At 37.0% G+C, this 16,314-nt stretch overlaps 1 protein-coding gene across 1 annotated transcript in view; it reads left to right on the top strand.

Moving 5' to 3' along the window:
• The window catches only part of LOC124367963, a 443,446-nt gene that overhangs the window by 241,375 nt on the left and 185,757 nt on the right, over window positions 1–16,314 (top strand). The window lies entirely within an intron of this gene.

Genomic DNA, 16,314 nt, shown 5'->3' with positions numbered 1-16,314 from the left:
TTTATATCTATCTTAGCACAGGTGTACTTTTTTTACTATATAATTTTAGACTTGTAGATCTACACGAAAAAATGTGTTATTGACTCAACATCTTGACTTTATTCTTGGTCGGGCAATTTAAATAACTCGGCATGGGTCTGGTTACGGGACTGTTAAAGTCTCTGTGTTGGTAGTGCAATTTTGTGAACTATTTGAAACGTGTTCTTATTTATTGTACTGAGCATGTTTTGCTCATTTATCGTGGGTGGTGGCTAAGATAACACCACCCTCGTTGTTACTGACCCTTTATCGTTTTTGTCTAAAAAAAACTGGAAGTCATTTTTTGCAGTATATTTGCTATACAAGTCTAAATGTACAAACAAGCAAGCTAAATTTGAATGGAACTATTGTAGCTCTATTGTTGTATTGTTATTGTAGCTCTATTGTAACTCGTTATCGCAGCTCTATTGGTTAGTTCGTGGTTAACTTGCAACTCGTGTATCTAAACTTTTTGAATCGAGAGTAGTTTGGATTGACTATAGTTGTGGTTATTGGACCGTATTTCAAACAAAACCAGCTGTTGTAGAAGAAACTAATTGATTGGATTAGATTCGAACAGCTGTTCCTAATCCACAGTTCCACGAACTTTGTACGTCAGAACTGACATGCCTAATAGACTCGTCTGTTTGAAAACTGGTTCTCTCCAACACAGCAACACCTTGAGTTTTGTTATATAAAAGTTTGTCACACGTAGAATATATTACTAACTCACTTGATTATATATTTTAACCATTTAGTCTTTCGTGTTTATGTCGTGTAAAATTGTACTGAACCGTATAAACCGATACAATAGACTTCCGACTGAATCTAACGAAATGTAACACGGCATTTCTTAACGGAATCACTTGCACGTTTACTGCCATATGACTTTATAACTCCAAAAGACTCCATTAGCAGAATTTTTCCTTGGACGAAGAGGAACCTTTGTACCAAGTTTCAAGTCCCTAGGAATCTTTGTACCAAGTTTCAATTATCTAGGGGATCTTTCTATCAAGAGTTATAGCACTGACGGACGGACCGCCCTACACCGTTTTACCTCAAAATCAACAGATCTCTTCCTTGGACCAATGAACGGAGTTTCAAATCTCTAGGAATCTTTGTACCAAGTTTCAATTCTCTAGGCGATCTTTCTATCAAGAGTTATAGCACTGACGGACGGACCGCCCTACACCGTTTTACCTCAAAATCAACAGATCTCTTCCTTGGACCAATGAACGGAGTTTCAAATCTCTAGGAATCTTTGTACCAAGTTTCAATTATCTAGGGGATCTTTCTATCAAGAGTTATAGCACTGACGGACGGACCGCCCTACACCGTTTTACCTCAAAATCAACAGATCTCCTCCTTGGACCAATGAACGGAGTTTCAAATCTCTAGGAATCTTTGTATCAAGTTTAAATTATCTAGGGGACCTTTCTATCAAGAGTTATAGCACTGACGGACGGACCGCCCTACACCGTTTTACCTCAAAATCAACAGACCTCCTCTTTGGATCAAGTTGAAACCATGAACGGAGTTTCGAGTCACTAGGAATCTTTGTACCAAGTTTCAAGTCTCTAGGATCTTTCTATCAAGAGTTATCGCACAGATACGATTTTAAGAAGGCTCTATAAAGACACAAATACAAGAGTGATTGCCTTGTAATTGTCCAAAACTCTTGGTTAAATTCAAATAAGTGAAACTGCTATCAGAATTTATTGGCTGAGCGTTAGAGAGTCTTTCACAAACACCTGAAAAATATCGCACAGACAAAGACACAATTTTAAGAAAGAAGTTATGTAAGTTATCGAATATTCTATAAGTTATGTGTCATAAACACAATATTTATTTATTGTATGAGACAAAGAACGTATACAATGCGTCAGAGTACTATATTACGACATGAAGCACGTAACACTCACCATGCAGACATACAGGGATAGACATTCCCATATTCACACATTGTCAGCTCATCCCCCTACTCCAGATCTGGTGTATTCGCTCTCCCAGTTGTAAGACATGAATTCGCTAATGCCCACACCAAATAAATAGTCCCTGGCGGCAATTGACGTTTCAGCCGAGTTTCCAACTGAGGTTGAGCCCCTTCCAAGTTATCGGGAACACTGTTAAGAAAACTGCACCTGCTTGAGAAAGTTCATGAACCACAGTGAGGTGAACCACAGTAGTCTCTGCCTAGCGTGTGTATCCGCGCCTCGTACCGCAGTCCATTTATTTAAGGTTATCAAAACGTAAAAATACGAAATTCGTCCGACTGATGGCAGCACCTCTGTGCCAATTATTTTCACTTTTTTTAAATTTCAACCAATTTTAATTTTGGAAAACTAGGTTGATTTAAAATGAAGGTAAACATTTTCAGGTAGCCATTTAGTGAAAAATACATTTTTATGAATTTTAAAACTTTTGACTTTAAAAATCGGTTGCACAGTGTGATCAGAACCCTTTCCCTATGTGTCGCCGCTGCCACACCACAATTCTCCATTTTCGCGTAGCACTGTGTAACACCGTAACACGTAGCAATCTTTACTGGTACGTATTGAAGCGCCTACATCGATCACCGCAACAAACAGCACCTTCACAAACTGTATAATAACAATACACTCATAGCAATACATGTACACTAACTGTCTTTAAGATATCTCGAGAAAGATTTCATCCGTGGACTTAAATTTTATATGAAACTTCATTTCTACGTAAACCAGAATCAGTTCTGTGATGGTACATTGTCATTTATGACATTTGACTGAGCATCATGCCTACCACTCAGTAGTTTAACACAATTCCTCTTTTATCTGCCAAGGGAACGTAAAGATATCAGTACCTTGGAGGTATGCGGAGGTCACTCTGTTCCTATCTACTATGCGTTATCAGGCTATATAAGTAGGTAAATAACATTTACAAGCACTTGCGTGATCTGAGCTTGAATTTAGGTACTATCTCGAGGGATGTTTTACTTCCTTGGCCAGAAGGGCGGGAGAGCGCCACCGAAGGCCAAGGGACACTGATGGTCAGGGGATTTCTGATCGATACTTTCCGGCCTCAGATCACGCCCCGGATCGTCAAACGTGTTCTGACGTCGGAAATTTGAACGATCTGAGATCTCGAAAGTATCAATCGGAAAATTCCCTAGCCATCAGTGTCGGCTTCAGTGGCGTCTTTGGCGCCACCTTGAATTTATATCGGGGGAAGGAAAACATCTTTTGAGATAGTACCCAAATTCAAGGTCAGATCACGTGGGCGCTCGTACAGGTTAACTAGTAACATATTTATGATGACATAGTCTAAACCTATATATATATATATATATATATATATATATATATATATATATATCGCATAATAATAAGTTGTAGATAACAACCACTGCATCATCGACGTGTGTCATCCTTTGATATGATTTTTCTCTTCAAGCTGGTGGATTGCCCTGATCTCCTGGAGTAGATAGATTTGAGTGTACCGAGTGGAACAAGATCCCGGTCAGTCTTCGGTCAGAGATTACTCTCTATATCCTACCCATACAACTGTGTGGAGTGAAAAGGCTTCAGAGGCTTGGTGGCAAGATGTCTGGAAGTGTCGACTTTTTCCAATGAGTCTGTTCCGTCTTTAAAGAGGAGTGTTATGCAGCTTGTCAATCAGTCATGATCTTTCTGTTCTTTCTTTTAAGAGGAGATTGTCAATCAGTCATGATCTTTCTGTTCTTTTCTTTTAAGTAGCTTGACAATCAGTTGATCTAGTTGTTCCTTCTTCCAAGAGGAGTGTTATGCAGCTTGTCAATCAGTCATGATCTACCTGTTTCATCTTTTAAGAGGAGTGTTATGCAGCTTGTCAATCAGTCATGATCTATCTGTTTCATCTTTTAAGAGGAGTGTTATGCAGCTTGTCAATCAGTCATGATCTATCTGTTCCTTCTTTTAAGAGGAGTGTTATGCAGCTTGTCAATCAGTCATGATCTTCCTGTTCTTTCTTTTAAGAGGAGCTTGTTAATCAGTCATGATCTTTTCTGTTCTTTCTTTTAAGAGTAGCTTGACAATCAGTTGATCTAGCTGTTCCTTCTTCCAAGAGGAGTGTTATGCAGCTTGCCAATCAGTCATGATCTATCTGTTTCATCTTCCAAGAGGATTATTATGCAGCTTGTCAATCAGTCATTATCTTCCTGTTCTTTCTTTTAAGAGGATCTTGTCAATCAGTCTTGATCTACCTGTTTCATCTTTTAAGAGGAGTGTTATGCAGCTTGTCAATCAGTCATGATCGTCCTGTTCTTTCTTTTAAGAGTAGCTTGACAATCAGTTGATCTAGCTGTTTCATCTTTTCAAGAGTAGTGTTATGCAGCTTGTCAATCAGTCATGATATTCCTGTTCTTTCTTTTAAGAGGAGCTTGTTAATCAGTCATTATCTTTATGTTCTTTCTTTTAAGAGTAGCTTGACAATCAGTTGATCTAGCTGTTCCTTCTTCCAATAGGAGTGTTATGCAGCTTTTCAATCAGTCTTGATCTGCCTGTTTCATCTTTTAAGAGGTCAATGTCATTATCTTCCTGTTCTTTCTTTTAGAGGATCTTGTCAATCAGTCTTGATCTACCTGTTTTCATCTTTTAAGAGGAGTGTTATGCAGCTTGTCAATCAGTCTTGATCTACCTTTTTCATCTTTTAAGAGTAGTATTATGCAGCTTGTCAATCAGTCATGATCGTCCTGTTTCATCTTTTAAGAGGAGTGCTAAGCAGCTTTTCTCAGTTATGATCTGTCTATTCAATTATGTCATGCATTGATTTAATTTTGTTAGTTTTATACAATGGTAGGTCATTTTTTATTTTTTTTTTTTATTTTGTTGTTTATCTTTTCTTCTATTATTTTTCTGTAATTAAACTGTTATTAATACTATTTCTTGTTATTGTTACTATTCACAGTTCTACAGGTTTTCTTACTTGTATTGTTTGTTACTGTTACGGTACTGCAGTTTGTTATCGTACTTTGTTGTGGCTTGTCACTTATACATGTATTTACGTATTTACTGTTTACTGCTGATGTACTATCTACACTTTGTCATCTAACTTATACGTAAAAATGGTCTGTACTGTTAGAATAAACAAATAAATAAGGACAAAGTGAACTCCGGATGTTATGTCTGATTGTCTGTCTGTCTATCTGCATGCCATCTTATTATTGAAATGAACTAAAACTTTGAAATTTTGCATGCAACTTCAGCGAAAAAAAAACGCACGTTGGACAGCGAGAATAGTAGAAGTGTGCGTGAATAATACCAGACTTCTCAATTTCATTGGCACCCAATTTGCACTTGCAAAGCACCTCAAGAGAAAATCATGCCTCGCCATTTTTGAAATTGAACACTTCGAGTAGAACGTTCCAGAGGATGGTTACCTAGCTCACCAGTGGGGTACAATCTCGCATTAATGCCGGCCAATAGAATGGATTCCAATTTAGAGAAGCTCAATTCCGTAATTACACGCCGCGCCGCACGCCGGCCGCGTCTGAGTCCAGGAACTGGTCTTGCAGGAATCGTCCTATTCTGGGAACTACGACGACGTCAAGGTCGCGGGGACGTCCTGTGTTTCCTCACAGGATACAATCTCCTGCGCTCTCCTGGCTCCATGCCCAGCACTCTCATCGTGTATTAAACCGACGGACTGGATTCTGGAGAAGTTTTTTTAAATCCTTTGTCAAAGAGTAATCTTGAAAAAAAATTCTCAGCTTGGAATTACAACACAAACGGTTTGAAGTAATTATCCTTTCTTAGTGAAACTCGAGAAGCTATTGTTCCATTAACTTCTTGCTCAGTTTAATCCCATGCAACTAAATTAATTTTAAATACTAATTTTCGGTTTTGAATTCACATTCTTAGATAAAACACATTAATCCGAACTCATTATTCGAGTTTACTACACTTATACGCTCTTATTTTCTTTATTTCCTGTTTTTATATGTATATCTTACTGTTTGGTAAGTTTTTTAACTCCTTTGTAAAAGAGTAATCCTGAAAAAATCTTCACAGCTAGAATTACAACACAAACGTTTTGAAGTAATTGTACTTTCTTAGTGAAACGCAATAAGCTATTTTTCCATTAACTTCTTCCAGAGTTTAATCTTAAGAAACTAAATTTATTTAAGTGCTTATTTTCGGTATCGGATTCACGTTCTTAGGTACAACACAATAATCCGTGCTTATTATTCCAGTTATATTATATTTAAACTCACAGTAGCTATATATGTATTTGTATTTTATTAGTTTTTCACATCCTCTTTGTATATAGCATGATATCTTACTGTTTCATACTTAGAATTCTATATTCAGAGCTGATTATGAAGATGAGAGGTTTTAAAGGACATCAGGATTTTGGAAATTCCTTTTAGAGATAATCATGAAGATCGGAGATTTTAAAGGACGTCAGGATTTTGGAAAATTCTTTTTTATAGCTATTTATGAAGATGAGAAATTTTAAAGGATGCCAGGATTTTGGAAGATTCTTTTTTAGGGCTAATTATAAAGATGAGAGATTTTAAAGGAAGTCAGGATTTTAGAAAATTCTTTTTTTAGAGCTAATTATGAATATGAGAGATTTTAAAGAACAATGTTATAAGAGAACAAAAACACGTATGTTACAAAAAAGACACGCTACGTTTCGAAAACTGGCATGCATCTTCTGCTCAGATGTTGACACTGTGTTAGATGAATTTTATGTGCCTAGCATTGGCATGGGTTCGGCTTGTATTTGATATTTTTACGTACAATATTTCTGTATTCAATTACGATTGTAGCAATTCTATTTCCAAATTTTGTTGATTCATTTATTTTCGAGAAAACTGAAGAAGAAAGCAAATACTGGTTTTAAAACGTGTTTCAATTTTTGAAACATATGCATATGGAAAATGTTCGAAATATTGCTATCCCTTAAAAGTTCGTTGGAAGACAAGGCATTTATCATTGTGTTCTATTATAAGGGTATCAGTTGCGCTATAAAATGTTATAGAATTCTTGCACATATTCCAATATTAATGGAATTGACGCACCTTTTTCTTCATAGTTAGTTTTAGTTAATTACAACAGGTGGTTGAGAATGTAGTTATAGAAGTAATAGTAATCTTTACTGTCACAGTTACCCATTTATAGACTTGACTGAAAACTTATTTTTCAACACCTTACATGTATTTATATTTTGCAATAGTGTTTTGTCCTTTAACCGCTTCCCTATTAATCATTATAGAACAATAATTCCTACAAATTCGTTAAGTCTAAGTACACATGTAATTTAAACTGAAATAAAACTGTCGGTTAAGGAAAAACAAACAAGTTACAATGAAACATTTAAAATGTTTTCTACCCATAAACTTCTTCAGTTCGCAGTTAAATTCAAAGTTTACAGACAATAACTTTTAATTTGGTTTGCTTACAGAGGACTTTGTTTAACTACCTACAACTTAGCTTAAGGACTTTCTGTTATTTGCTAGCGAAGACAAAATTAATTTAAACTATCAGTACTAAAATATAATGACGAAAACGTATTAAACAAATTGATAATAGCAATCATTAATAATACATGATTGTACAGCAGTTGTACATTGCGCTGGGTATTATTCGCTTTTAGATACTTTTAAAACTGTTATTGCCAAACCTGCCTATATCTGTTGAACTTTTTTCTAATTCAGTACATGACCAAAACGTTTCGTTTGATAGTGTGTATTTTAAATATTGGGTTAGTTACTAAAATAACATATGGGTGTAAAAAGTAAGTGTAAAACTATAGTTAGGTATCAAATTAAATTCTAAATCTACCGAGAAAACTTTTTGATACATTAAGCATGTCTACTTGTTTACTACAAGTAGGATTCAATTTTTTGTTTATACCTAAAATCACCATGGTTGGATGTGTTCCTCACATTCCTTCCAGCTAATGTTACACATAACGTAGCTATGGTGGAAACGGTTGATTCAATGTGAACGTCGAGTTTCCTAACATTTTAATCAAACCTTTCAACCAAAGCTTCGTTGTGTGTAGAGAACTAGGTTTCTCCACCGTGCTTGGAGATCGTGCCTAAAACATCGTAGTGCACTCAGTTGTGCACCTGATGAGACAATGAGAATACCATTTCACCTGGATTACACTATATTTTGTAGTCTAAGTACCCCTGATGTCCAAACGGCGCAAGAATTCGTTATGATCTTTGTCACCGATCTTTTTGGATCTCTTCAGAAGAACATGATCCAAGGAGAAAAATCTGTGACTGCGTCAGATTTCAGTCACTTAGAGGAAGGTGAACTGGAGCTAATCTCATCATTCACAAGATAATTTAATTCTAGGTTCATACATATAGATTATTTTAATATCAAATCAACAGGAAGTTATTATCACGTAACTACAATTTAAATCACCAGGTGACAACGAGTATAATTTTCTTTAGTAGTGTATTTTAATAGGTTTAGTTTCGCAACTATAAAGCAATAAAGAAGACGATGAATGCAATAGGTATTTTTATAAAGTTTTATAAACGAATTACCAAAAGTGTTAGTGATATAGTGTCATATTAAATCGTGGTTTATAATTGATAATTTTTGAAACAATTCACAATAAATATGAAAATGAAATTGCGAGCACGAAGTCACACATAAAGAAACTAAACGTTTCAATTAATAAATATTCTGCTGTGGCCGGTCAGAAATCCTTAATAATTGAATATGCCACTACCTTATAAGGCAAAGACACAATACAAATATACTAACCCATGGTTAGGTGTCGTGCATTTAAGCCAACGTCTATAGTTTACGCCCTGGCGCCTCACTGCAGGTTTTAATACTGCAATAATGGGAATTTGCAATACACGAGATGGAGGAAATACAGAAATGCTTCGTCAGCGCGCCCTTCAAGGTCAAACATGAAGCGATGAAGTAATTCTACAAATGTTCAAAACATCCTCTTAGACGATGGAAGCCATTGTCATTCCAACCGCTAGTTTACAGCCAATATTCTCCAAGTTCCCAAATTATTTTAGCAGCTTTTTCAAAAAACTGTGTATGTTTCTTTGTTACATTTTTACAACAACGCTTTATAAATAATTAACAAAGGTCATAGTAACAAAACAAATAACTATGAGGTGATTTATTACAAATCTTGAATTTACCAATTCACTATTCCGATGATTTACGTGTCCAATTCCAGACTTTTTGGAAATGGATATTAATTGAATAAAACGGACTATTTAAAATGTGTTTTGTTTTGTATTAAGCAGAAACGTATGATTTACTGATTTTAAACGTTCCTCCAGATATTACTTACTAGGTGACAGATTAAAACTTTAGATAGTCTAGCCACGAATGCTCTCGCCAATAATTGTGGCACTTTAGGTTCTGCCTTAGTTTGTATTGCCAAATACATTTGTTGGTTTAACATAAAATGCACGTGATATTTAATTTTAAAAACAGTAATTTTAAACATCCGAATACGGGAAGAATTAGTTTTTTTAGTTCTCTTACGACAAGAAGCTTAGGAATTGCACCTGGTCCTATAAGGATCTTTGCGTTGCTTCCGGAGTGACAGGATATTCTTGATTCGTAAGGCTGGAGGTAGGGACCGCCTCCTGTTAGGATCCATAAGGAAGAATTTAAGGCATCAATCTGTTATGTCCCTTCGGAAGAAGGGGAAGCCAGCTCTGATCCAGCCTCTCCAGTCAAAGCAGGCAGGGGGTGGCACACCCTTAAGGTCTAGGCTGGAAAGAACCAGACGTTAATTAAGTAGTTAGGTTATAACATATTTAGGTACTGTTTAACTTAACATATTAAGGTTATATATTAAGGTTATATATACATAGGTTATAACATATTTAGTTATTACCTGACTTAACATTTTTAGGTTAAAACATTTAGGTTATAACATATTTAGGTAATATTTTAGTTAACATTTTAAGGTTATCACGTGTCAACTTAAAATGAACAAAACTCGCTATCACGTATAGCACAGAGTTTCGCAATGCGATGCGAAGTCCTCTGTTTGCATGAACAGAACCTAATGGAATGACCCAAACGCGACACAGACCTCGATAACGAAAGGCAGCGATACTGGAGTTCAGTGACATCCGCTCTCAATGTTACCGCGTTGTTGTGTGTTGTCGGCTTGAACAGCTGACTGAATATATAACTGGGGTCAGTGACCCGACACCTGAGACAGCTGTTCTTGATGCAGATGCGGCTGGGACTGAGACTCACACCTCCAGCAGAGGCTGTCTGAGCGAGAGCTAGTACCACCACTATAACACTGTAATACCCTCTGTAACAATACCATCTCAAGAAGGATGGAGATAATTAAAAAATACGGGAGAGGCTGATGCCCTTCTTGACCCACTTTAGCACGTTCTCAAGGGCCACTGGCCTGTGAGAGGATCTTATCTAACAGAACAAGCAGGAGAGTCGATACAGTACTGATACAAGTGCTACGGTCAAAGACATGATTTGAACCTGCGTTAACTCAGACCCAAATTCCTATACCCTAAACCGTGAGACGACCGGTTCTTCAACTCTTATTGTTATTTTTCTTAGAGGGTATAAGGGTTTGCCTACATGGTAAGCAAATTCTTCTTATGTAATCTCCAGAAAGACACAACAGAAGGAAAGTAACACTTGATGATAACGGACAGCCGAGTAACATCTAGATTGAGTTAATGAAAGAAAGTGTTGAGTCTTGGAAGCTTGAAGACTTTTAACACCAGGGCTTTGCTCCTTCATAGTTCATAAATAATATAAAAGTCTTTTTTAGTGGCAAAATGTCCTAGCATTTATTTTGAGTGCTAAATTAAGGGTTTCTTCAGTCAAAAACATTGTATATTTAAGAGCTAAAAGCTTATTATTGAAATATTTTACCAAGGTTTGTTTTGGATTGTAATGACGTCTTGGAAATAGATTGCTCTGAAAGATTCTTGGTATTCATAAAGTATGTAGCCAGCTAGTGGCAAGCTTGTAGCGAGCTTGTAGATAGCTTGTGTCAAGTATGTAGAGAGCTAATGACAAGGTGTATCAAGTATGTAGCCAGCTAGTGGCAAGCTTGTAGCTAGCTTGTAGATAGAGCTTGTGTCAAGTATGTAGCGAGCTAATGACAAGGTGTATCAAGTATGTAGCCAGCTAGTGGCAAGCTTGTAGCGAGCTTGACGATACCTTGCGTCAAGTATGTAGCGAGCTAATGACAAGGTGTATCAAGTATGTAGCCAGCTAGTGGCAAGCTTGTAGCGAGCTTGAAGATAGCTTGTGTCAAGTATGTAGCGAGCTAATGACAAGGTGTATCAAGTATGTAGCCAGCTAGTGGCAAGCTTGTAGCGAGCTTGAAGATAGCTTGTGTCAAGTATGTAGCGAGCTAATGACAAGGTGTATCAAGTATGTAGCCAGCTAGTGGCAAGCTTGTAGCGAGCTTGTAGATAGCTTGTGTCAAGTATGTAGCGAGCTAATGACAAGGTGTATCAAGTATGTAGCCAGCTAGTGGCAAGCTTGTAGCGAGCTTGAAGATAGCTTGTGTCAAGTATGTAGCGAGCTAATGACAAGGTGTATCAAGTATGTAGCCAGCTAGTGGCAAGCTTGTAGCGAGCTTGTAGATAGCTTGTGTCAAGTATGTAGCGATCTAATGACAAGGTGTATCAAGTATGTAGCCAGCTAGTGGCAAGCTTGTAGCGAGCTTGTAGATAGCTTGTGTCAAGTATGTAGCGAGCTAATGACAAGGTGTATCAAGTATGTAGCCAGCTAGTGGCAAGCTTGTAGCGAGCTTGTAGATAGCTTGTGTCAAGAATGTAGCGAGCTAATGACAAGGTGTATCAAGTATGCAGCCAGATAGAGGCAAGCTTGTAGCGAGCTTGAAGATAGCTTGTGTCAAGTATGTAGCGAGCTAATGACAAGGTGTATCAAGTATGTAGCCAGCTAGTGGCAAGCTTGTAGCGAGCTTGACGATACCTTGCGTCAAGTATGTAACGAGCTAATGACAAGGTGTATCAAGTATGTAGTATGTAGCCAGCTAGTGGCAAGCTTGTAACGAGCTTGTAGATAGCTTGTGTCAAGAATGTAGCGAGCTAATGACAAGGTGTATCAAGTATGTAGCCAGCTAGTGGCAAGCTTGTAACGAGCTTGTAGATAGCTTGTGTCAAGAATGTAGCGAGCTAATGACAAGGTGTATCAAGTATGTAGCCAGCTAGTGGCAAGCTTGTAACAAGCTTGTAGATAGCTTGTGTCAAGAATGTAGCGAGCTAATGACAAGGTGTATCAAGTATGTAGCCAGCTAGTGGCAAGCTTGTAACGAGCTTGTAGATAGCTTGTGTCAAGAATGTAGCGAGCTAATGACAAGGTGTATCAAGTATGTAGCCAGCTAGTGGCAAAGCTTGTAGCTAGCTTTGTAGATAGCTTGTGTCAAGTATGTAGCGAGCTAATGACAAGGTGTATCAAGTATGTAGCCAGCTAGTGGCAAGCTTGTAGCGAGCTTGTAGATAGCTTGTGTCAAGAATGTAGCGAGCTAATGACAAGGTGTATCAAGTATGTAGCCAGCTAGTGGCAAGCTTGTAGCTAGCTTGTGTCAAGTATGAAGAGAGCTAATTACAAGGTGTATCAAGCATGTAGCCAGCTAGTGGCAAGCTTGTAGCGAGCTTGTAGATAGCTTGTGTCAAGTATGAAGAGAGCTAATTACAAGGTGTATCAAGTATGTAGCCAGCTAGTGGCAAGCTTGTAGATAGCTTGTGTCAAGTAATGAAGAGAGCTAATTACAAGGTGTATCAAGTATGTAGCCAGCTATTGGCAAGCTTGTAGCTAGCTTGTATGTAAATCTATTGGCCAGGTAGTGCGCTGTTGTTTCATTGTAGCAGCTGTGAACTTTTAAAAGATCACAACTCCATTATTTATGAAGATGGAGAAAAATACAACCTATTCCAGAATGCGTATATGATTCCCTACCTAAAAGGTTTGTTGTAAGCAATGTGTCGTATCTCGGAACGGTTTTCGAGATATTGAGTACAAGTACCATTAATGCATACATTAATAATATTTCAATTGTTACAACATCTGCCTACGTCTTCCGACTGAACTGGAAGGACTATTTCTTCTGCATTCCGTAGATTGCTGTTAAATCAATATTATTCCAGCTTGGCCAGTTGGCTTGCTTGTACGCAGTTGTTGAAACTTAAAAAAATCCAAAACTCCATTATTTATGAACCTAGAAAAAAATCAAAAAGTGTTCTGGAATACTTATAACACTCCTTAAACTTTTTGTTGTATACAATTATTTTTACCTCAAACGGTTTCATAGATATTGAGTTTACTTATTTTACATGAGAACAAAAATCAATATTTTAGCTTTCACGAATTCTACCTAATATTCCTTCCGAGCCGAAAGAACTAATTTTTAAGGTTAGTTTTGGACATGGGTTTCGTAACCGGATATAAGACAATTAGATATTCTACGACGAGGCGATTGCGTTAGGTAGACGTCTGTAAAACCGTCAAACTATATTTTACATGTTGTTAGGCCCTGGCGGATCAAATGGCTCCGCTGTTGCCATCAAAATCGCCACAACAGCAGACAGCACGATCTGTCTCCTAAATCACCTGATCAGGAAGCGAAAGGCAACTTGACTTACAACGGCCGTAGGAACTGAGAGGGAATTGCAACATTCCAGACCCGCCACGGCGGTAACCGGCGAACCCCTCAACCAAACTTCATCATCTCCAGAAAACTTGCATCATTCAAGTAAACCAGAAATTTATTAAGTAACATCTTGTTCAAAGAATCAATAGACCTTGCATCTCCTCTATTTGCATCTCATATCTGCCCCTGTCCAGTGATTATTCTGGTCTTGTTAACTGCTATTACGCTGTATGGATATTTATAGAACATTCATACCAACAGCTTCAAGTCTATAAAGAATCATAATAGCCTAAGTGTCCTAAGGTTTATCAAACAAATAAAAGAGAGTTAAAACATGTTCAGTTGACATTTGATCCAGACAAAGGAGTATATAAAGGCCTGACAGAATTAACGAAAGTCTTTACAGAACTGACTATAGCTTTACCCCGGATCAGTAAAGGTTGATGATCGGTACCACAAAATTATGGAAAGTTTAAGGTCGTGCCTATAAAAAGACTGAAAAGGCTACTTTGCGTGATCTTTGAACTTTCGATCCCAAAATCAATACATGTTTTTCTCTTTTAGACCAACAGGAACCTATGTGCAAATTTTCAAGTCTCTAGGGTCTTTACATCAAGTGTTATCGCATATACAGACAAAGACAAGATTTTAAGAAGGACATGCCTATTCGTTAATGAACAGCAAAGTGGTGGTCCTGTACACTTCGAGTACCTTGGGGAAGAATAACAAGGATCTGTGCTTTTGTAGTAGGCTGGCTTTGGAAAATAATCAATGACAAGCAAAGTGCAAAAGATTAATATAATTCCTCTAGGGCTGCTTGGGCATATTTAGACACGTTTCCGCTCTTGTACTTGTTCAGGTCATAACAAGTGGTTTGTCGGTGAGAAAAGAATCCTCTCATTAAATGTTGCTGAATTAGCGGTGCTTTCAAGGATACACATATATTGTCAATAATATTGTTGGTCATATAGGTAGCATATCCAAGTATTCATGGGTATAGCTTATAAGCTATGTCAAAGTTATAACTTTGACCTTGTAGCGGCCTGATGTCTAAACGTAATTGAATGCCAATGGCGCAGTGTATCGGGTACAGCGGATATCGCAAGATAACCAGATCAAGCAACGTCGATCGTGGTTGCTGTTTGGATGGGTGACCGCTGAGCGATCCTGTCCTTGCAAGCAGCCTGAATGTCCGGCCATTGGTGATGGTTCGGAAGTTACCTTTAACCGTTGGTTCCAAGGTTGAGTGTTAGAGAGGGCTTCATAGCCCTAACTTCGCCTTGTAGAATAAGGCATCTTATACTTTTCACTGCGCATTAATTTACTTTACTTTTCAATCTTTAAGTCAAAGGCGATTATTTAATTATTCCTGTGGGCCTTTCTAACAAAATATACAGGGTGTAAAAAAGGACCCGCACGGGCTTAACAATTCCCGAACGATAACAGGTAAAGCAATAAAACTTGGTACATCATTACTGTACCTACAAATCTACTTTTTGAAGAAACTACAATTTCTTTGTCTTGTCTGGGGATGGCTCGCAAAAAGTCAGAAGGAAATCTTATATTAGAGCATAGGTCGATTATTACATCAAATGAAAGGCCTTTATTTGTAGAGTACAATGCCACAAATCCGACCTTAAAGGGTTTACTGTTTAAAAAATTACGCTGGTTTAATATTATTGTCTTGGCTCAAGTTGTGAAGGTTAAATTTAGTGAATGAATATAATTAAGAGTTTTAAGGTAGCTAGTGACTCTTCAGATCCAATGGAGGATGGTCTACAAGGAATTTAGCAAAACAATTTAACATGAGCCTAGTCACTAACTGCCTTAAAACTATTTCTTAAATCCAGTACTCATTTACTAGCACAGCTTGAGTCGGGACAAAAATATTAAATTATCTAGAACATTTTAAATGTTTCAACCTTTAAACCGTCATAATTTTTAAGTAGTAAATTTTTTTAGTTCGAATTTGCGGCATTGTACTATACTAATAGAGACATTTAATTTTATGTACTACTAGACCTATGCCCCCATTCAAGATTTTTTCTGACTCCTTGCGAGCCATCCCCCTGACATAAGAAAGAAATGGTAATTATCACTGTTAAAGGAAATATACATGTAAGTCAGTGTCATTAAATAAAAAGTAAACGTCAGAAGTATACGTCTGCAGTACAGTTAAGATTGATTTTACAACCTTTACTTTTATTTTATTTAGTGTTTTGAACAACGGCAATAACCGGTAATCTACCTCTATATAACATAGAGACCTATTTATTTAATTAAACAATGTATGGGTAGCTACAACGTCTATTATGCTTAAAAATAACAAACACAGTAACTATTTTTATAGTTTTTAAGTAAAAACCAAGAGTTAAATATTAGTATTAAATGAGATATTTACTTTATTTTCATTTTAATAATAAAGGTTGCAGATACACAGATGTTCTCTATTTTTATTAGGCCACTATCTACTAAGTTTCGATTGTCCCCGTTAACGTTGATTTTGCAAACAACAGGTCACTTGGAGAAGGGTATTGTAAAATAAAGGAATTTGATTTTTTTCTTATTGTATAGTACCTGTACAAGTGATACCTTATAACAGGAATTAAACCAAAAGCAGAAGATTTTCATAGGCCCCCATTACAGTCTGTTTTATGAAACTAAATT

Source organism: Homalodisca vitripennis, chromosome 8, assembly GCF_021130785.1.
Source record: "Homalodisca vitripennis isolate AUS2020 chromosome 8, UT_GWSS_2.1, whole genome shotgun sequence".
Classification (NCBI taxonomy): Eukaryota; Metazoa; Arthropoda; class Insecta; order Hemiptera; family Cicadellidae; genus Homalodisca; species Homalodisca vitripennis.
The sequence above is the reverse complement of the archived record's forward strand: the minus strand, read 5'-3'. Positions and strand labels throughout refer to the sequence as shown.